This window comes from Zeus faber (genome assembly GCF_960531495.2).
Source record: "Zeus faber genome assembly, chromosome: 22".
NCBI lineage: Eukaryota > Metazoa > Chordata > Actinopteri > Zeiformes > Zeidae > Zeus > Zeus faber.
The window spans coordinates 18,336,346-18,359,428 of record NC_137209.1 but is presented as its reverse complement, the minus strand read 5'-3'; positions in this window follow the sequence as shown (position 1 = coordinate 18,359,428).

Sequence of the window (23,083 nt, the reverse complement as noted above, 5' to 3'; positions counted from 1 at the left end):
TGCAGAGAGGGAGTATCAGAGCCGCCCTGGCCGGTGAGTTCCTCTTATCGCCACACCACAGCCCACCACGAATTGACACAAGTATTGAGGGTTATTAGAAAAAACTTTATTTATGTTTCCCTTTTTCAAATGCACTCTTCTAAAGTGCTTCACAAACTGGCAGAAAAATAAACACAATGGGAGAGCTTGAAACAGAGTGGGAATAACACCCACACACCCACACACACTCTTTTTATTTCCTATTTCACAGGTAAAAATGAGAAAACTCAGATTATAAACTAACGACTCACTTTAAATGATAGATTCACTGATTTGACAATTTTGGATTACAACATAAAATCCTGGGAAACACAAATGGAGTCGGGTGTGGCTGGGACTAAAAGTAAAAAAGGAAATGTGATGACCCGGCCATAAAGTGAAAAACCCTTCCCTTCCAGACGACGGCTCCCAGGCGTCGGAACTCGATGTCCGGCGTTCCTGCTCCAGGGGCCCGAGACCCCTCTCCGAGCTGCGGCTGCTTCTGCTGGGGGAGCGCGAGGCGGGCAAGAGCTCCGCCGGGAACACCATCCTGGGCAGCGGCGGCTTCTTCCGGGCGGGGGTGGCGACGGAGGAGTGTGTCCGGCGGCAGGCGGAGGTGGCCGCGCGGCTGGTGACCGTGGTGGACGCCCCCGGCTGGGAGGGCGGCGTGGCCGGCCCCACGCCCGAGAGGATGAGGAGGGAGATGGCGGCCGGCGTGTGGCTGTGTCCCCCGGGGCCCCACGCCCTGCTGCTGGCCCTCAGGGTGGACACCGAGGTGCGGGCGAGCCCCGTCAGAGAGCACCTGGAGCTCCTGGGCGACGGCGCGTGGAGCCACGCCCTGCTGCTGTTCACCCACGGGGACCAGCTGAGGGAAGGCGTGGGGATCGAGCGCCACATCCAGAGCGGCGGCAGGGACCTGCGGTGGCTGCTGGAGCGGTGCGGCGGCAGGTACCATGTCCTCAGCAGTGTGGAGGGTGGAGGAGGTGGAAGAGGGGGAACGGACTCCAGTGAGCAGGTGGTGGAGCTCCTGGAGAAGGTGGAGAAGATGGCGGCGGGGAACAGGTGCGAGGCCTTCTCGGGCCTGATCCAGGAGGTGAGCGAGCTGAGCAGGAAGAAGAACCAGAGGTTCAACCAGCGCCTGAAAGACATCGGAGCCAAGATGCTGCGACAGGAGACGGAGCTGAGGATGATGAGGGAGAGGGAGGTGAAGAGCATCAGGTGGTTCTTCGACAGGAGGAGGAAGGTGAAGTCGCCGAGCACGAAGGCCCACGTTGAGAAGGAGGAAGAAGAAGAGGAGGTGGAGGAGGAGGAGAGGCGGAGCGGCGAGCGGCAGAGCGAGATGGGTGACCTGGAGGAGAGGATGAGGTGGCTGACGGAGGACAAAGAGAGGGAGATCCAGGATCTGGGCGCCGAGAACCACAGAATAAAGGCGGCGCTGGGGCGGAGCCAGCGAGACGGAGGAGAAATGGCGCTTACACTGGAGCTGAGGGAGCGAGAGGCGGAGGAGCGGAACGAGCGGCTCGAAGAACAGCAGGTGAAGCTCCTCCGCCTGGAGCGCGAGAGGAAACGGAGGGAGGACGAGGTCAGAGCGGAGCAGGAAGACTGGAAGGCGGAGGTGGAGAACTTGAGAGAAGCGCTGCAGCGGCTGGGAGAGGAGAAGGAAGGGCTAACGACGAACACCGAGCTTCTACGGGTGGAGATGGACGCGGCCACTCGGCAGCTCGGCCACGCCCGCTCACAGCTTGAGCGCGAGGCGGAGCGAGTGACGGAGAGAGTGAAAGAGGTGGAGGAAATGAGAGGAGAACTAACGAGAGCTCTGGAAACGCTGGGACAACGTGAAAGGGAGACGGAGCGAGAACTGGACGAGACGGTGCAGGCGATGAGGGCGCGGCACGCAGACGAGATGAGGGAGCAGCGGCAGGAGGCCGCGAGAGAGGTGGAGCACGTTACACGACAGCATTCCGAGCGGGCGGAGGAGACGGAGGGACGAATAGAGGCGTTGGTGGAAGCAGATAGAGCTCGGCGGGAGGAAACGAAGAGAAACCTGAAAAAGGCGGAGGAGGATTTACAGAGGGTCAAACGCGAGAAAGAGAGGGAGGCACGGGAGCTGAGGGAGCGCATAGAGGAGGTGGAGCAAACGCTGCGGGAGACGGAGAAAGACCTGGGGCAGAGACTCGAGAGCAGCCACAGAGAGATGGAGATGATGGGCGAGAGCCGGCGGAGGATGGAGGAGGAGACGCTCCGCCGCAGGAAAGAGGAGGAGGAAAGGATGAAGGAGCGACTCCGAGAAGAGCAGGCGGAGCGGGAGCGAGCAACGCTGCGGAGCGACGCCAGGGAGGCGGAGTGGAGGGAAGAGCGGAGAACGATGGAGGGAGAGGCGGACGGACTGAGGGAGCGGCTTGAAGGGAAAACACGGGAGGCGGGGGAGAGAGGGGCGGAGCTGGAGGAGGCCAGGGAACTAGCCGCCGCACTCGGGCGGGACATCCGGGCGCTGGAGGAGAAGGCGGCGGCCGCCATCTTGGATGTGCAGCGGCGAGACGCCAAAGCGAGGGAGAAAGAATGCGAGGTGAGAGAGCGGGAGGTGGAGCGGGAAAGAGAGACGGCCCAACTGAGGCGAACCATGGAGCAAACCAAGGCGGAGCTGACGGAGCTGACCGGCTTGATCAGGGAATACGAGAAGGACATCCTCGGCGGAAAGGAGGAGGTGGAGTCCATCCTTCAGGAGAAGGAAAGGGAGGAGGAAGGAAGCCGACGGCGGATTTCCGAAATCTCCCAAAACTACGAGCGGAGCCAGAGGAGGGCGGAGGAACTGAGCGAGGAAAACCAGACGCTGAGCAAAGAGGTGGAGAACCTCAGGAGAAGGGTTGAGGAGCAGAAGGAAGAGAGAGAGAGGAGGACAGAGGAAGCGCTCCTCCACCTCCGGAGAGCGGAGGCACAGCGGGAGGAGGCGGAGGAGTGGATGGAGAGAATCGGAATGCTAGAGCAGCAGCTGGCGGAGAAGGAAAAGGAGATGGAGGCGAGCGGTGAGAGGGCGGAGGAGCTGAGAAAGCGGCTCGAAGAACAGCAGGTGAAGCTCCGCCGCCTGGAGGGCGAGTATAAACAGAGAGAGGACGAGGTCAGAGCGGAGCAGGAAGACTGGAAGGTGGAGATGGAGAACTTGAGAGAAGCGCTGCAGCGGCTGGGAGAGGAGAAGGAAGGGCTAACGACGAACACCGAGCTTCTACGGGTGGAGATGGACGCGACCACACGGCAGCTCGGCCACGCCCGCTCACAGCTTGAGCGCGAGGCGGAGCGAGTGACGGAGAGAGCGAAAGAGGTGGAGGAAATGAGAGGAGAACTAACGAGAGCTCTGGAAACGCTGGGACAACGTGAAAGGGAGACGGAGCGAGAACTGGACCAGACGGTGCAGGCGATGAGGGCGCGGCACGCAGACGAGATGAGGGAGCAGCGGCAGGAGGCCGCGAGAGAGGTGGAGCGCGTTACACGACAGCATTCCGAGCGGGCGGAGGAGACGGAGGGACGAATAGAGGCGTTGGTGGAAGCGGATAGAGCTCGGCGGGAGGAAACGGAGAGAAACCTGAAAAAGGCGGAGGAGGATTTACAGAGGGTCAAACGCGAGAAAGAGAGGGAGGCACGGGAGCTGAGGGAGCACATAGAGGAGGTGGAGCAAACGCTGCGGGAGACGGAGAAAGACCTGGGGCAGAGACTCGAGGGCAGCCACAGAGAGATGGAGATGATGGGCGAGAGCCGGCGGAGGATGGAGGAGGAGACGCTCCGCCGCAGGAAAGAGGAGGAGGAAAGGATGAAGGAGCGACTCCGAGAAGAGCAGGCGGAGCGGGAGCGAGCAACGCTGCGGAGCGACGCCAGGGAGGCGGAGTGGAGGGAAGAGCGGAGAACGATGGAGGGAGAGGCGGACGGACTGAGGGAGCGGCTTGAAGGGAAAACGCGGGAGGCGGCGCAGAGAGGGGCGGAGCTGGAGGAGGCCAGGGAACTGGCCGCCGCACTCGAGCGGGACATCCGGGCGCTGGAGGAGAAGGCGGCGGCCGCCATCTTGGATGTGCAGCGGCGAGACACCGAAGCGAGGGAGAAAGAATGCGAGGTGAGAGAGCGGGAGGTGGAGCGGGAAAGAGAGACGGCCCAACTGAGGCGAACCATGGAGCAAACCAAGGCGGAGCTGACGGAGCTGACCGGCTTGATCAGGGAATACGAGAAGGACATCCTCGGCGGAAAGGAGGAGGTGGAGTCCATCCTTCAGGAGAAGGAAAGGGAGGAGGAAGGAAGCCGACGGCGGATTTCCGAGATCTCCCAAAACTACGAGCTGAGCCAGAGGAGGGCGGAGGAACTGAGCGAGGAAAACCAGACGCTGAGCAAAGAGGTGGAGAACCTCAGGAGAAGGGTTGAGGAGCAGAAGGAAGAGAGAGAGAGGAGGACAGAGGAAGCGCTCCTCCACCTCCGGAGAGCGGAGGCACAGCGGGAGGAGGCGGAGGAGTGGACGGAGAGAATCGGAATGCTAGAGCAGCAGCTGGCGGAGAAGGAAAAGGAGATGGAGGCGAGCGGTGAGAGGGCGGAGGAGCTGAGAAAGCGGCTCGAAGAACAGCAGGTGAAGCTCCTCCGCCTGGAGGGCGAGTATAAACAGAGAGAGGACGAGGTCAGAGCGGAGCAGGAAGACTGGAAGGTGGAGATGGAGAACTTGAGAGAAGCGCTGCAGCGGCTGGGAGAGGAGAAGGAAGGGCTAACGACGAACACCGAGCTTCTACGGGTGGAGATGGACGCGACCACACGGCAGCTCGGCCACGCCCGCTCACAGCTTGAGCGCGAGGCGGAGCGAGTGACGGAGAGAGCGAAAGAGGTGGAGGAAATGAGAGGAGAACTAACGAGAGCTCTGGAACCGCTGGGACAACGTGAAAGGGAGACGGAGCGAGAACTGGACCAGACGGTGCAGGCGATGAGGGCGCGGCACGCAGACGAGATGAGGGAGCAGCGGCAGGAGGCCGCGAGAGAGGTGGAGCGCGTTACACGACAGCATTCCGAGCGGGCGGAGGAGACGGAGGGACGAATAGAGGCGTTGGTGGAAGCGGATAGAGCTCGGCGGGAGGAAACGGAGAGAAACCTGAAAAAGGCGGAGGAGGATTTACAGAGGGTCAAACGCGAGAAAGAGAGGGAGGCACGGGAGCTGAGGGAGCGCATAGAGGAGGTGGAGCAAACGCTGCGGGAGACGGAGAAAGACCTGGGGCAGAGACTCGAGAGCAGCCACAGAGAGATGGAGATGATGGGCGAGAGCCGGCGGAGGATGGAGGAGGAGACGCTCAGCCGCAGGAAAGAGGAGGAGGAAAGGATGAAGGAGCGACTCCGAGAAGAGCAGGCGGAGCGGGAGCGAGCAACGCTGCGGAGCGACGCCAGGGAGGCGGAGTGGAGGGAAGAGCGGAGAACGATGGAGGGAGAGGCGGACGGACTGAGGGAGCGGCTTGAAGGGAAAACGCGGGAGGCGGCGCAGAGAGGGCCGGAGCTGGAGGAGGCCAGGGAACTGGCCGCCGCGCTCGGGCGGGACATCCGGGCGCTGGAGGAGAAGGCGGCGGCCGCCATCTTGGATGTGCAGCCGCGAGACGCCGAAGCGAGGGAGAAAGAATGCGAGGTGAGAGAGCGGGAGGTGGAGCGGGAAAGAGAGACGGCCCAACTGAGGCAAACCATGGAGCAAACCAAAGCGGAACTGACGGAGCTGACCGGCTTGATCAGGGAATACGAGAAGGACATCCTCGGCGGAAAGGAGGAGGTGGAGTCCATCCTTCAGGAGAAGGAAAGGGAGGAGGAAGGAAGCCGACGGCGGATTTCCGAGATCTCCCAAAACTACGAGCTGAGCCAGAGGAGGGCGGAGGAACTGAGCGAGGAAAACCAGACGCTGAGCAAAGAGGTGGAGAACCTCAGGAGAAGGGTTGAGGAGCAGGAGGAGGAGAGAGAGAGGAGGACAGAGGAAGCGCTACTCCACCTCTGGAGAGCCGAGGCCCGGTGGGCCGAGGCGGAGGAGTGGACGGAGAGAATCGGAGCGCGAGAGCGGCAGCTGGCGGAGAAGGAAAAAGAGATGGAGGCGAGCAGTGAGAGGGCGGAGGAGGAACTCGGCCAGAGGGCGGGGGAAATTGAAGAGAGGGGGCGGGGCCTGGACAGGCGCGAAGACGAACTCCGGGCGAGAGAGGAAGGGGTGGCCGCAAGAGAGGGAGTGCCGCAACGCAAAGCACTGAGAAGACGGGAAAAGGGCCTGGAGAGCCGAGAGGAGGAGGTCAAAGGTCGCGGCAGGGGGCTCCCAGAGAAGGACAAGGAGCTGAGGAAGCGGGAGCGGGGACTGGAAGCTCGGGGGCCTCACCTCGGCACCGGAGAGGCGGAGCTGCTCGGCCGGAGGGCGGAGGCGGAGGACCCAGCGAGAGCGCGGGAGAGACTCCACGCCGGGGAGAGAGGGGATCAACGTCTCAAAAAGAGGGAGGTGGAGGTGGAGATGGAGAGGGTCCTAAAAGAGCGAGAGAAAGCCGCACGGCATGAGGGAGACATATGGGACGGAGGTTTCAGCCCGGAACCCAACAGGGAGGCTTCATGCACGGACAGCCCGGCTTCAGCAGAAGACACCCGCGTGGTGTACCAGGAGGTGGGTGCGACGGGCCGTCAGGAAGGACCACGAAGGAGAGAGGAGGAGGCGGAGGAGGAGGTGGAAGAGGAGGTGGAAGAGGAGGTGGTAAGAGCGAACGAGTGCAATGGAGGGAGAAAACACAGGGAGGATAAGAGGAGGGTTAGGTTAGAAACACCTGAGCCGGGTCTGGGACCAAGGAGGGAGGAGAAGGAAAGAGCGGAGGAGTCGTTCAGGACGGAGGTGGTCGCTCCGGACTTTGTGCAGAAGCCGTCGGCCGCGGGCGACCGGGGCGAGCGGGAGGCGGAGTTGAGGGTGGTGGTGTTGGGGGAGTCTCGGTCCGGTCGCTACCCAGGAGGAAGCTCCGTCCTGGGCACGGAGACCTCGGGGTCGGCCCCCGGTGCCGCGAGAGGCGGAGCGGCCAGGGGCCGCAGGCTCAGCGTGGTGGAACCGCGGGGCCTCAAGTGGAGGAATGGACCGGACCCCGCGGACGGAGCGCAGAGGAAGGCCGTGCTGGAGGCCTCCGCCGCCCACCCCCACCCGGGGCCGCCCCACGCCGTCCTGCTGGTGGTTCCGGCCTACGTCAACTGCACCCGGAGGTACCGCAGCGCCGCCGAGGAGCACGTGGCTTTGCTGGGGGAGGAGGTCTGGCGCCGCACGCTGGTGGTGGTCACCTGGGGGGAGACTCTGGGGGAGAGCATCGAGCAGCACATCCTGCGGAGCGCCGACCTGACGGCGCTGGTGGAGAAGTGCGGCGGCAGACATCACACCGTCACCAGCCGGAAGGGCAGCCGCTCGATCGAGGAATTATTCCAGAAGATAGACGACATGGTGGCGTTCAATTACCAAAGAGAAACCACAGAGACTGTGTAAAATATGAATGTAATAATATCTGATTGATGTGTGTGGCAATAAAAAGGAGCTTTGACTTAAATATCTACAAAATAGACTTTAACGTCTCTTTATGATTTTGTACTCTTTGTTCATACAACAATTCAAAATAATCAGAAGCAGTTTCTTCCTCCAATAAGCATGAAAAAAATATATATAAATGTAATTTAAAAAAGCAACAATTTAAATTACATTAAAAAAAAATAGCCATATATGTACAAATATACAGAATGTACAAGATCAATAATTGGTATAGAATCGGTATATAAAATACATATGTAATACATACAGTACAATATTATTATGAATAATATATAATGTTCTTTACGAAATTATGGGATGACCTACAAATCATATAATGATAAAAAATAAATCTATTTTAACCCGACTATAATTTCGCCTACTCTCCTCTTCCACCAGAGAGCAGTGTTGTCTCACTCTGGACACCCTCCAAGCTCTGAACCCAGGGCCCGCAAACTGAAACACTGAACCTCAAGTGGGAAACAAACTTTCCCCTCTTCAGTGAATTGGCTGAAGGAGAGAGAAAAAAAAAAAAAGGTAAGTCCGTCAAAAATAGACAGTTGATTCTCAAGAAATTTCAACAATCTGTGCTGTATTCCGTTTTACATTGGGATATCGTGTTTGAATTGCGTGGATTAATTGAGCGTTGCGATTTTAAAAGGAATGTGCGGGAGAGATTTAACAATGCAATGTGAAGTCAATATTTAACCAAACCCTTCAGGGTCTAAATAAATGAGCTGAATCTGATAATGAGAAAAATATCACCCACCATTTTTTCTTTTTTAATTCATAATGCATTTTGCTGAGTTGGCTTTTATTCTTGTCACCATTTGACCATATTATATGAATGTAAAGCATACAAATAAAGGTTAATACTATTCATTAATTGATATATAGTTTATATTTTACTTACTAATTATTATTATAAACATGTAGCAGGCTGCGTTTAAATTGTCTTGTTGGCCGGATGCAGGGCCCCGAGCCTGCGGCTTGAGACCCTGCGACCCTTTAACCCGTTGTTGACGTGGGGCCGCCGCGGTTGGTCCCGGGGCCAAAACCTCGGCACATTGCGCCGCAAAAGCGCTGTGTGCAAAGTGGCGGTCGCGCCGCACATGTCGCGGCGAAACGCAAAGCGTGCTGAAAATTGGGCGGTGCCGCGGGGGGTCTGGACTCCCCACCACCACCACCACCACTCCCGCAATTAGCTCGGCGGGGCGTCCCATGCCGCCACCAGTCGATTATCACTCGAGGACATTTGTCAGCCCACAAAAATCAGGAGGCTAATAATTACAGAGCGACTATTGTGTCCCGTGCCCCGTAACGTGGTTTAAACGTGGGGTGGTGTTTTTTTTTTGGTTTTTTTTGGGTGGTTTGTTTGGTTTTGGAATCCATCCCCGGAACAGACGTACTTACGAGTTGTCTTTCTAAAGCTAAAAGTCTGCCGCTATTATGTCTGTCATCATCATTCCCGGGCGTCACAATGGCTGCAGCCGGCGGGACGTCCGCTTCCCCCTCCAGTGATTAGAGCGTTCAGACACCAGACGCTTTCGCTCCCGTTTCCCGCTCGTCGGTCCGACCGCGGATGCATGGAGAGTTCCACGGATAGAAAGGAACGTTTTATCCGAGGCCGCTGTCAAAGATGACCGCCTCAGAAACACTTTAAAAATATATATACTGTATGCCCATCAAATCGGGTTTAATTTCTTCCATTTATTTATTCCCACCCGTACGCACTTTCCTCTCCGCTTCAAGGCGCTACGCAAGGTCGTCGCCGGGTCAAAGGTCGACGCTCGGTTTCCCCCCCTGGGCAGAAATGACTCCTTCGGCCGGTCAGGTCTCGCCCGTGCCGGGCGGGGCCGTACCGTGCCGGGCCGACAGGCTCCTCCGTGCGACCCATTGCTCCCGAGTCGGCGCGCCTCCATCTCCTGCCGCCGTCAGGCCTCGCCGTTGGCCCCGGGCGGATCCACTGCTTTGGGCGATTCGTTCCTTTCGAGTGGGTCCCTCGATGTGGATCGGGTTTTTCGGGTTCAAGTTTTTTTATTTTTTTTTTCCCCCCTCACCCTCTTGGATTGGGCGTGGGACTCATACAGGTTTGTCACTGATGTTTCGACTGACGATGAATGAATTAACGATTTTTTTTTTTCCCCCCGCAACGAATGAATGAATGAATGAGTGACTGCATGGATGCATGAACGCAGCTGGATTAGGATGTGTTGATGACAGTTTTTATTCTTTTTTTTTTTTCCTCGGTGGATTAGTCCTGGAATTAGTGTCGCCGAGCCGCGAAAACTCTCTCCGATTCGCTTGCTAAGTCGAGGCTTTTTGAAAAGACGTTGATGGGGCATTTACATGGACGGCGCCATCTGCAGACGCTTGTGGGGGGAAAATAAAAAATTAAATAAAATTACCAGTCTCTCAAAAGCATCAAAAATAAATAAATAAATAAATAAATAAAACCCAAGTAAAATGGTCGTAGTGATTTCTATTAAGGCCCGTGCACTCTCATTTGAATAATGGCCCGGAGGACAATGTTTTTGCTTTGCCGCACTTGACCCTGGAAAGAAATAAATTCAGCTTTAACACCTCCATTAGTATTCAAGTGGTTTTTATTAATCTAGGTCCATTCCTCACACCCCACAATTAGCGCCGGTTTTTAGTTGATGGCGAATGGAATTTTGGATTCGTCGCGATCGCAGCGACAATTAGACAAGCGTGTTTCCCAAAAAAAAGAAATCGTATTTGTGCGTCTGCGGGAGAAAGCCCCTTCCAGCACTCAAGTCGAAAAAAAAAAAAAACAAACCATCCCCGGCCGTCACGCGCGCGCGGTCTTCACACTGGCTTTAATGGAGTTGCACATTTTCGGGGACAAAAGCACGTGGGTAAAACATTTCTGTGGAGCTTATAAAAAAATAAAAAATAAATAGTATAAAAACAGCCAAAACCTACAACTAAAAGCGAAGAGCAAAGTTTCGCCGTCCGTCTGACGTTGAACCCTTGGAGATTTTATTTTCATGAATTTATTGTTTTTTTCTCTTTTCATTTATTGCCGTGCCTGCTGCCCTCTATGTTGTTGTTTTTTGGTCCTCCATTTTTTTGACATCCAAGGATTTTATTATTAATTAATTAATTCATTCATTCATTCATTCACTTTATGTGGCAATATCACAGTTCAGGGGCAGCATAGGAATGAGTGCAAGCGTATATATTCGGGATATTTCTCCATTTCTCCCATCACTCAATAATAACAAAATCCGCATCCCAACCCGTAACCAACCCGTTTTCAGATGCAGTGCAGTGTTCGAGCAGAAGGTCAGGGCCGGTCTGTCAAGGGTTAGGATTTATATGAGATCCGATGGACCATGAGGGAGCCTGATCTGTTCTGCCAAACACACACACACACACACACACACACACACACACACACACACACACACACACACACACACACACACACACACACATCCCCCCCCCCCCCCAGGGACCATATCAGAATTAGGGAGCTTGTCTGTCGAATGTCTGTGTGGCTATCTAAATAAGGTCTAGAATCCGTCCCCACGCGATGGGGCTTCAATGCAGTCCAGCGGGGAAAACATTTCAGCCTGAAAATCTTTCAAAATAAAAGCATACATTTTTTTTTTTAATCTCCTTTTCGTGAAACTCAAAATCATAGCCACAGGGGAGTTCAGAACTGACTTTTTGCAGCTTTCCTCGTACATCCAAGCGGAGGCAATCCTAGCGGCGGCACGTTGCCGGTAGGAAGCGACACGGCCTCCTGTTTCTAGTCTCTCACATTATAACATTTCAAGGCTGAGTTTTAGAGCGTTGCGGGTTTCCCCTTTTTGTTTTTTTCCCCCCTCGGGGAAAAGTAAATTCAACTTTTAAAAAAGGCGAAACGTTTGGATTGACGCCCCCCCAGGCGAGAAGCTGCGGCGGAGTGGTAAGTTTACCGACGGCGAAGCGCTCGGCGAGGTCGTCGCCGCCAACAGTTTATAACTGATGGAATCCAACATTTTTTCGGGGCGAAAAAAAAAAAAAAGAACCCGGCAAACCGAGCCGTTCGAGGCGCGGGCAGGCGAGTGGCGAGGAGAGCAAGCACCTGACCGTGTCCACAGAAACCCACGGCCGGAGACAAAACCGTGTCGTCACCAACACCCGCTCCACCACCACTTCCTGCGGGGAGGAGCTGATGACGACGTCTCCCCCCCTCCCCTCCCTCCCTCCCTCCCTCCCCCACTTGTCTGTATCCTTTCCGCCCGGGTGCGTCCAGTGGGCCGGTGCCAGGTCCTGGAATCTAGCTAATGAGACACACCCCCCCCGAGGGCCCGCTGCACTCCCATTGGCCACCCGGGCCGGCGGGGTCCGCCGCCATTGGCCGGCCCCGGCTCCCCCCCAGCCCGCCGCCCTCCGCCGCCCCATGTAAAGCAGCCGTCAGAGCGAGTTCCGAATCAAAGCCACAGTCCTCATATCCACAGCCAGGACTCTAAACGGGGCTTATGAAATATACACTGCCGCGCTAAAATGTGCCGCGCTAAGAGGGCGCCGGCTGCAGGACAACAAAATGCACAAACAATAAATCATTCAGGGCTTCGACGGGAACAAACGGAAATCGAAATGGACGTGGCTGGAGATTGGTTTATCCAAATTAATGATTTAGAAGGCGGGAACCACTATTTGTACGTTCCGTGTGTTTGGCCATTTTCTTTGGATATTTTTGCCGTTTTCGCACATTTGGCTGTTGTTGTTGTTGTTGGGTGTGGTTTATTTTTTTCCCCCAGGCCGCTCGGCAACGCAGCGATCTTCCCCCCGCGGCAAATGCCTGATGTCTGAGAATGCACGTCGGGAAATAAAGAGATTCTCATTCGGATGTGAACGTCACTTTACTTCTTCCCAGTTTTAAACGTGCAGGTCGATACAGTCTCCATACCCCACCGCCGGAATAAGTATGTGTGTTAACATTGGCGAGGAGGAAACTAATTGCAAGCCCCACCCGGCATCGTAAAGGGTACTTTTCAACCCGGGCCTTGTTAAAAAAATAAATCTTGGTTTCCATCGTTTACCACCCGTTCATAGAACAACTCGCTGTTGAGAAACTTGCCACTCTGCTGCAGCTTCTCACCGGGTTTCAATGCAGTGCAATGGGGCAAACGTTTGGGCCAAAAATAAATAAATAAAAAAAAAAAAAAAATGTTAAACCTTTTAAAAAATGGGAAATCTGCATTGTCATCACGTGTGTAAACAGTGACTACACATTCCATTTAAAACGACTTTCTGCAATTGCCGCAATACAGCCGGGGCGTGACGTTGGCTGCGGCGGGGGTGCCCGGGAGGAAGCAAGGCGACGGCCCGTTTCTAGTCTCCTACTGTTATGGCATTTGAGGGAGGGCCAATCCAGGGTTCCGACCGTATGGCTGATTTGTCTGTCCGAGAATACCGTGCGTTCGCCATTTTCGTAAAAAAAAAAAAAAAAGGAGAAACTTACCACTCTGCTGCAACTTCTCACGGGGGTTCAATGCAGCACAACGGGGGGCGGAGGATTAAGGCTCGGCAGGTTCCCTGACTGGAAATGATGAGGACAAGGAAAGGAGTGAAGGATGTGATCACACTGGCGACTGCCGTCATAATTAGTACCCTGTACACAAACAGCCATCAATGATCCTGTGCATACATTCAACACAATTATTTAAATTTGGCAATTTATTTTCAGATATTTCTTTCGTGTTCTGGGTGTATTTTACATCTTTATTTTATAATGGAGATGATGCCAGTTGTACAGGAAAGCGCCAATCCTGACCAGAGCCAATTCCTCGCACTGTGTTCCCAAATGTACTGCGCGGATTCAAGTGGTTCTGACGCGTCCCACCGTGGGCCTGGTCTCCTCGTATCACCCAACATCTCGTTTCGCTCTCGAACGCGGGAACCTCGATTTGAGAGCGACCGGCGCGTCCCGGCGCCCGTCGTCGCCGCGCCCTGCTTCCCGTCCCAGCGTTTCCAACCCACGAGCTCCGGACCGCCCCGATGCCGAGGGGGTCGGCGTATTGCTCAAGGGCACTTCAGTCCGTGCGGGACCGAGGCCTCAGCCGGCGCCGCCTGGATTACACCCGGATCCTCTCCTTCGCTTCAGACCGAAATCCTCCTCGTGTCTAATTTATCGTCGTTTCCTCTGTCCTGCGAAGAACTCAGCGGCAGAGTTGAGCGCCGGGTCACGGTTACACAAGCTGGTCCCGGGTGAGGTTCTGACCCCCCCACACACACACACACACACACACACACACACACACACACACACGATCCTGAGATAACTCCTTATGTAAGACGCACAATGTTTTGCCACATATGAATAAATAAATACAACAATCATGGGACACGCTGGCCCGGGATTTTCACGGGCGCGCACGCACATTCCTCTTGTGTCACCGGAGCATCACCTCGGAAATCCTACACAACCCTTATTCCCCTCAATGCCACAGGTTAAAACCCGGTGGTCACGGTCTCACACACACACACAGACACACACACACACACACACACACACACACACACACACACACACACACAGCTCATCAAAGCCCTTTTTCTTTTGAATATTCTATTCAAAAACACTTTGACCGCCGGGCCGCAGACCCCCCCCCACAAACACACCACCCGGGGGGGAAAGGGGCTCATTCCGATGGCGTCTGGCACCTTGCGACACCTCCCCCGGAACGTCTTCCCCGCCACCTGCTCCCCGGGATTAGGAAAGGTGGCATTCGCTCCATTTCAATTTTATCTCGATTACGCTGATGAAAGTTTGATGGGGCCGGGGGGAGAGGGAGCCCGGGCGGCGGACGGAGGTGAAGAATGGATGAAACATTGATTGTGGAAGAATAACAAAGTGTGTCCAGGGAGGACGCTCCACCTTGAGCAAACAGGGAGGCTATTGTGTTTGTGTGTGTGTGTGTGTGTGTGTGTGTGTGTGTGTGTGTTTCTTGGGATGCATGAGTGTGTGCATGCATTTGTGTTTGTGTGTTTACATAAACACACAAATATGCACATTTTCTGTGAGTGCATTTCGATATGGGTTTTTCGTGTGTGTGTGTGTGTGTGCGCAAGCACATCACCTAGGTGTTCTATACTATTAAACATGCCTTTCAATCTATATAATATAAATATATATGTACAGTGGATCTGTGTGTGTGTGTGTGTGTGTGTGTGTGTGTGTGTGTGTGTGCATAGTGAATGTGCTGCGTGCGTGCTTCCTTAAGAGCTTTCTGCTAACTCAGAGAGGTGACAACACGCGTTTAAATCAACGTCACTGTCTTCCCCCTCCCATGTTGGGCCGCGCCTGGAAGCGGGCGCGGCGATCAGGGACCTGATGACCCGGGTTCAAATCCCCGGAACCAGAAGCATCTGCCCCGGAGAGTCCGTGGGGCAGGACTCTGAGTCACCGCGGCTCCCCATTCGGAAGGAGGAGCCCTCGTCGGAGGCCCGGAACGGGAGTCTTAAGCGAGAAAGAGGGAGAGGAGGAGGTGTGGTGGTGATAGAGAAGGAAGGAAGGAAGGAAGGAAGGAAGGAAGGAAGGAAGGAAGGAGGAGCACTTTAAATGCATTCATTCCACATTTGTTTGGGTCAATTAGTGGAGCGAAAAACAGAAAGTGAACTCCTGTGTGAGAGGGACAAACAGGCTAATGGCGTCTCACTAGGGAGTGACTCATGGTCCACAGCAGCCGCCGCCCCTGGACATTAAAGCGTCCTGTCAAAATAACCATACACCGTGTGTGTGTGTGTTTGTATGTTCTATATGGGTCATGTTTGTTTTCATCAGAGCAGAATACACAGTACATTCATTACTGTATCACACACAGACACACACACACACACACACACAGGGGATGTCAGTGGATGTCCAGACGCACCTGCTATAATACACATGATATATAGTTGATATTATGGTATGATGGCCAGCGTGCTAAAATAAAGAAGGTGTGTGTGTGTGTGTGTGTGTGTGTGGCGTGAGTCCTGCTCTCGCTCTTTGTCTCATCAAACTTGCATACGCTGCCGTACGGTGCGCCGCGCTGCGTTAAGCGGAATACATCAGAACCGTATCCATTACCGAGCTTAGTCAAAAGGTCGAGAGTTCAAACAGCACATCACACGAGGAAGCCCCTTCCACATCTGCCCGCTGTTGCCATGGCAACCCCCCCACCCCCACCCCCGCTGGGGTAGTGAGTCCCCCGACCCCACCTTTTTCCTTGCTGCAGGTGCATTTTGACGCCACACACACACACACACACACACACACACACACACACACACACACACACACACACACACACACACACACACACACACACACACACACACACACACACACACACACACACACACACACACACACACACAATATCAGGGGGGGGAAAGACAGCACTACTGTATATAACAAACAAAGGTTGTTGCATCAATATTAAATGCGGGCGTGCAGTTTATTGCATAACTTTATAATGTTTTATCCCCCCCCCCCCCCCCCCACGTACAAAACATTTGGGAAAATCCGAGAGGAAAATGTAAGAGGCCGATAAACTCAATGTGACCTAATTCAGCCTTGGCCTCATGTTAACCTGCGTTTAAGCGCTTTACCACAGGGCACACACACACACACACACACACACCAAAGTGGCTTTTATTTACACTGCTCTTCTCCCCGATCTAATCATTCGAATCCTAGATCAAATAAAATAAACCCATCCGATCTAAACACATCATATTGGAATAATGCGGATTCGTAGCTAATATAGGCCACTAATTAAATATAATACTAATAGGCTGTAGATAAGTCTGAAGCATTAATGAAAATAAATACAAATTTAAAATGTATCTGAACTTTGGGTAAGAGTTATACATTAAGAACGTTATTTGGCAAATTAATATCTCAAGTTTTTATATTCATTTCAATTTGCATTGTTAATATACCTTATTCTTCATTATTATTATTATATTGATATGTATAATTACAATTATTGGTAAAAGATAGCAGTCTAATTAAAGGAAGAAAGTGGGTAATAATGTGACTGGAACAACTCATGTTCAGAAAAATTACAGTGAGCCAAAAAGGCACATTCACATCAATAATTCCATTTTGTAATTATTTTCTCTCCACATTATGTCTTGAAATGAATGGTTGATTTATTTATTATGTGCAGTCGCTTCAAACATTTCAATTTATATAATAATATTATGAGCATTAACCTCATATTAAATCACACGCACCCCCGTGCATTTGCAATTAAAAAAAGAAAAGAAAAAAAGGGAAGATGTTAGTGACTGAATTATTCATGAGGTTGTGGAGTGTGTGTGTGTGTGTGTGTGTGTGTGTGTGTGTGTGTGTGTGTGTGTGTGTGTGTGTCTGTGCACGCGCACGTGTGGGCGCGCGTCTCGTGGAGGACGGACAGTCTGACTGGACTCAGCACGCACCAGGTAGGAGACCGCCTTTTGTCCTAATATATTTAATAAAAAAAGAAAGTGTGGTTGTTATGAATAAAAGTAGTCTTTATTTTAGGAAATAATACTATACAAATTCAAATGCATGATTTAATCTGGAGATACATTTGAGTTTTAGAGGAAAATATTCTACTACAACTACTCGTGTTATTGTTATTTGAGTTATTTCAAGGGTTTTCCCATTAAAGATAAATTGATAAATTGCAGAAATAAGAGTTTTAATTGTCATCAGTGGCTTTTAAATAAATTCATCTGATTTTATTTATAGTTCACATGATTCTATAAATTGATCACATTTAACTTCTTGATTTGCCTTGAGATGGAATTCTATTTCCATTAAGAGAATTTCAATTACATGTCTGCATTTTAATAACAATAATTAAAATTTGTTTTTATTATTATTTTCAGATTAACAGACATTACGTTCGTATTTAATTTTTTTAAATTAAAATTCCATTTATTACAATGTAATAATGGATAATTGATAAAGATTAGGATAAGTTAGTATTTATTTTTTCATATTGAATAAAGTGGTGAAAACAGACCGTCCGCATTGCATCATGAAGCAGCGGGAGAAAAAACAACAACAACAACAACAACAAAAAAAGCCCAAAAATAAAAAAGGAAACAAACATGGCAGACTTTCGGACCCGGGAGCCGCCTCTGGTCCCGGTGCGCGGTGCATTCACAGTTCAAGGGACGCCGGAGCCAAATGTGATGTGACGGCAGAACCTTTACTGGAACAAACGGGAATATAATATCAGAGAAGGCTGACCGAGCCGTGAACCGCCGCCCTAACACGGAGCAAATTAACATCAGCGAAAAATAGCTCCACTTTCTCAGATCGCTGACGTGCCGCCCGGCGGACGTGGCCCGGCGGGCGCGTCAGGTCGCCTCGGATGCCCGGGTGGACGCTGGCGTGAGGGGGGTTCGAGGACCCGGGGTGGGGGCGGGGTGGGTCACCCGAACCCGGACCCTGGGGCCATGTGATCCGCCCCATCCGGACGCGAGTTCGAGCGCTCAAACGGGCTCGCCCCGAGGGGTCGACCTTCGCAGGCCCCTCATCCTGTCCGCGCCGACGGCGTTTGAGGAAACCTCTCAAAACAAACAAAAAATAATAAAAATGCTGACGTAAGCACGCCGGGTCTCGCCGCCGGGGGGGCCATATCATGTCGTGAAACACCGCAGAAGAACACGGGGAGCGCGCAGCGAATTGAGCTCCGTCTTGATAGTCAGACGCAAGGCGCTCCTAACCCCGGAGAGGCTTTTAACGCCCTGGTGGCGACACGGAGAACGACGCGGCCGGCGCCGGCTCGAGGCCCCGTCGCCGACACGTCTCTGAACTCGGCCCACCCCGGAAGGCGTTTTTGCCCCGAAGGGTCGCTTCCGGCTCCTTAAAACGCCGTTTCCCCGCGGACCAGAGTTGGACGGCGCAGGGAAAAGCGCCGCGTGGGCGACACCTCTTTGAGTAGGTCCCCAAACGCCGCCGCCGATGAGGGTCGCGAGAATCCATTACTCGCCTCATTTGTTTCTTTTTTTTGTTTTTTTTGGTACCTTAAAATCTGCATGCGCAATCCTCACATAAACCAAAACATGAAACTTTCTTACATTTGACCGGACTGAAATGGGACAGCGGCGGCGGGAAGTCGCGACTCGACCGCAGCGTCAGCGCAAAACTAAAACCTACTCGGCCCGGGACGCACGATGAATATTTCAGGAGGAGTCATGAAGCGTCGTGTACAGAAGAAAGACCTTACTGTGCAATTCAGCCACCCAAATATATTATACAGCACACATTACACACACACACACACACACACACACACACACACACACACACACACACACACACACACACACACACGCACGCATCCCACGTGGTTGAAGGAAGGAAGCTGGTTCAGAGATCAAGCAGCAAAAAAACTCACAAAAACACCTCCGTTCCATAGAACTGTGCTTATTGAACACACACACACACACACACACCCTCTGGCTGACCCGGCACCTAAAGGGTGTTGGAGAACATGTGATATAAATGTGCTGCGTGTGTGTCAGATTTGTCCTCCTCCACCCCTGATTTAAGCGCACACACACCCCTCCCCTGGCGTACACCCTCTCATCATATTGTTTATTAAAGCAAATGAGCTCTGTGCACATTCGGGCACTGACACGATGGAGGACGGGCGTAGATCGTGTTTGTCGTAGATACAGACGCCGGGAAAACACACAAAAGATGGAACACACACACACACACACACACACACACACACACACACACACACACACGCACACAAACACGGCAACTGTTTCGTAAACATGTGTGGTTAGTCGCATGTCACTTCCCCCCGAAAAAAGTTTTGGATATCCAGCAGCCTCATCCAACAAACCGGTTTCACGTGAACATTGAAATTTTTTCGATTATTTTTTTTTTCCGAAGTTTTCTTTGTTTTTTATAAACAATGAAAGCAGTTTCTCCAAACGTTTATAAAAAAAAAAAAAAAAAAAAAAAAGAGGATCCTCCATGAATAATAAAGAGGTCAACATGTCGTACAACGGGGCGTGCGCTCGGGCTGAATTATTCAGCCACAAAATTAGGCGATTGCGGCCCGGGAGAGAGCGGAACAGGAAGCGACGGGAAGGAGACGTTTCCGAGGGCGACCACCCCACCCGATCCGATCCGATCCGGCCGTCCAGAGGGCGGAGCTGAAACGGCGCCACGCCCGCCCGGTTTCGCGCTCATTTCCAGTTCAGGGCCTTCGCAAATTGAGCAACGACGACTGCAGCAAAAGGTCCAAAGGAGCGGAAAGATCTACCACGACGCCCGGGGCGGAAATCCCCATTATCTAGTGTGTGTGTGTGTGGGATGAAAGGTTCGACTCGTTTTCAGAGTCGGGTCCTGGAGCGCGACTCGGGTTTAAAAATAAATAACTAAAAATGAAAAAAATATATATATGTTTTTAAATTTTCAGAGGCTCAAATTTTTGGTACAACACACAGAAGTAATTCACTTCCCCATTATGGAGGGAATGCAAAGTACAAATCAGTCACATTCCACATGACTTGTGCCGAAACACCTTCTCACGCACACGCACGCGGTCGAGCAGCTCGTCTCGTGATTTCAAAGTTGCCGGTTCGATCCCCGGCTCCTCCTGATAGCGTGCCGCAGTGTCCTTGAGCAAGACACTTCATCGTTCCTGACGGCTGCGTCCATCGGTGTGGGGATGCGTCTGGTAAGCGATGATGCCATGTCAATCCAAAGAGGTGGTTTGGGCGTCTTTTTCTCTTTTGGTCGTAAACAAAACACTCCCCTCCCCCCGAGTGACTCTGGAGTTGTTTAAAGGATTCATTTGCGAAAAATCACAATCAAACATTACACGCTCACGTGCAGATCCACACAAGCTGCACGTTTGACTGTCCCGGAGCGATTGTTTGCCGTATCCCTTTCCCCGTGTTTCGATCGGGGAGTTTTTTTTGGGGGGGGGGGGACCACTGCCCTCCGCGTGACCCCTGGGGGCCCGGGGAGGAGGGGACGCCGCCTGACCTGGATTCGGTGCCTGACACACACACACACACACACACACACACACACACACACACACACACACACACACACACACACACACACACACACACACACACACACACACACACACACACACACACACACACACACAGCATTTTTTTTAATGCAAGACCTTATTTTAAAGTACTTTATTGTCCATTAAATTTGTTAAAATGCCTCAAATCCAAACGCATCCTTCCCGTTTCCTCGATTTGAACAACAAACAGTGACGCCGTCATATTTTATTACATTTTAATATTTTGATCACACAGCTGTCACCTGTCAATAAAGCTCACAGAAAGAAAGAAGACTAATATTCCTCGCAGTCCGTTGGCTTTTTCCGAATATAAATTAATTTGCTCCCCGAATTAGAAAAACCCAGCCTCTGGGCCTCCAAGAAAACATGCTTACCAAAAACACATACGGGTCAGTCTCTCACCGGAGTCGACAGTCTGGAAAGTCCAAAAGTAAAACAAAAGGTGAAATGTTTGCACTGCTCTTGAAACTTCTGGATTTGTTTCCCCACCAACGCACCACGCCAAACATTTTGAGAGGCGGACATCTTTTTTCTCTCTTTTTATCATTTTCTGGCCCATCCCCAATTAAAGAGACTCCTCCCCTTTTTGCCTCATAGGACCTGCTACAGTTTATAATATCATATTCTATTTTATCATATTATATTGAATCATATATTTTATCATGTCATATATTATATTCTATTATACCAAATCATGTTATATTATATCATATTATATTCTATTATATCATATTTTACATTATATCATACTTTATTAAATCATATTACATTATATCATATGGTATCATATCATATATCATTTCATATCATATTATATTATATTAAATCATATTTTATCATATATCATATCATATAATACATTGTATTCAATTATATCATATATTATATTCTATTAAATGCTATTTTATTATAAATATAATATCATATTATATCATATCATATATTATATTATATATTTTCTTATTTTATATCATATATAATATATCAGACATACTACACATAAATATAAATGGAATTTAATTAGATTCACATTTATGATTATTTTATTATAATTATTATTATAATATTTATGTGTGCATTAAATGCACACATAAATACGCAAACATGCTTTTTTTTTTTAAACAAAAATGTGTACAAAATACTTTTATTAAAATGTTGTCTATTATTCAAGCATTATGATTACAACATTAATTTAGGAGATTTAACAATATATTATAAACGACATTATGATATAAACAACACATTGTAAACATGTAGCAGGGCCGCGTTAAACCGTCTCGTGGGCCGGATGTGGGCCCCGGGCCGGTGGATTGACACCCTCCCCTCAGCGGAATGGGACGGAAACAGGAAACGCAGCCGGATGGGAACCGGACCAATCGGAAGCAGAGGCGGAGAGTGGGGTCGCGCCTCAGGGGGGTCATGTGACAGGTCATGTGAGAGCGGGCAGGGGGACCGTGCGCCCCTCGCCCGCATCAGATCTGAGACCAGATCAAGCGGCGCAGAGGGGGCTACGAGGAGGAGGGAGAGGGGGACGAGGAAGAGGAGAGGAGGAGGAAGAGGAAAGTCCATCTCTAGAGCCCTTTATTTCTCCCTCTCTTTTTTCTTCTATCCGTTTTTCACGTTGTCCTCCGTCCTCCATTCTCTCTCTCTCTCTCTCTCTCTCTCTCTCTCTCTCTAGCCACTCCTCTCTTTGAAGTTTTCTTTCCTTTTTCCTCTTTACTTTCCTCCCTTCCCTTCCTCTCCTCCTCGGCCCCCCACCCCTCCTCTCCATTTGCGTCTCATCTCCCCCTCTATCCTTCCCGTCGTTCTTCATTCTTCTCTCTCGCCCTCTCCCCTGCTGACCTCCGCCCCCCTCTCATCTTCTCTCAACCATATTTCTCTCCTCCTCCCTTCCTCTATCCATCCTCCCCTCCCTCCCTCCTTCCCCCCGGCCTCCATCTTGATGCGATGCAGAGGGAGGTCGCTGTGCGGTCATGTTCACATTGAGACTCAGAGCTGCAGAGTGGGCACGCACGCATTAGCCCTGCCCGCCTGGGTGAGCACTGAGGGAGGGGGGGAGGGAGGTGAGGGAGTGGAGAGAGAGAGCGGGAGGTGAGAGAAGGGGTGAGGGAGAAAGCGAGAGAGGAAAAGGGGGGTGAGGGTGAGAGAGAGAGAGAGAGAGAGAGAGAGAGAGCAGATGGCGAGAGGAATAGGATGAGCGAGAGGGAGATGAGAGAGGGGGATGAGAGAGAGGGGGAGAGAAGGGTGAGGGCGAGAGAGGGGGGTGAGAGGAGAGGGGGTGACAGAGAGAGGGGGAGGTGAGAGGGGGGGAGGGTGGACAGAGGGCGAGAGAGGGGGGGGGGAGAGGGCGAGGGTGAGAGAGGGGGGGAAAGAGAGGAAGAGGAGAGGGGGAGATGAGATAGAGTAAGGAGGGCGTTGAGGGGCTGGGGGAGAGATTGAGGGTGAGAGAGCAAGAGAGGGAGAGGGGGAG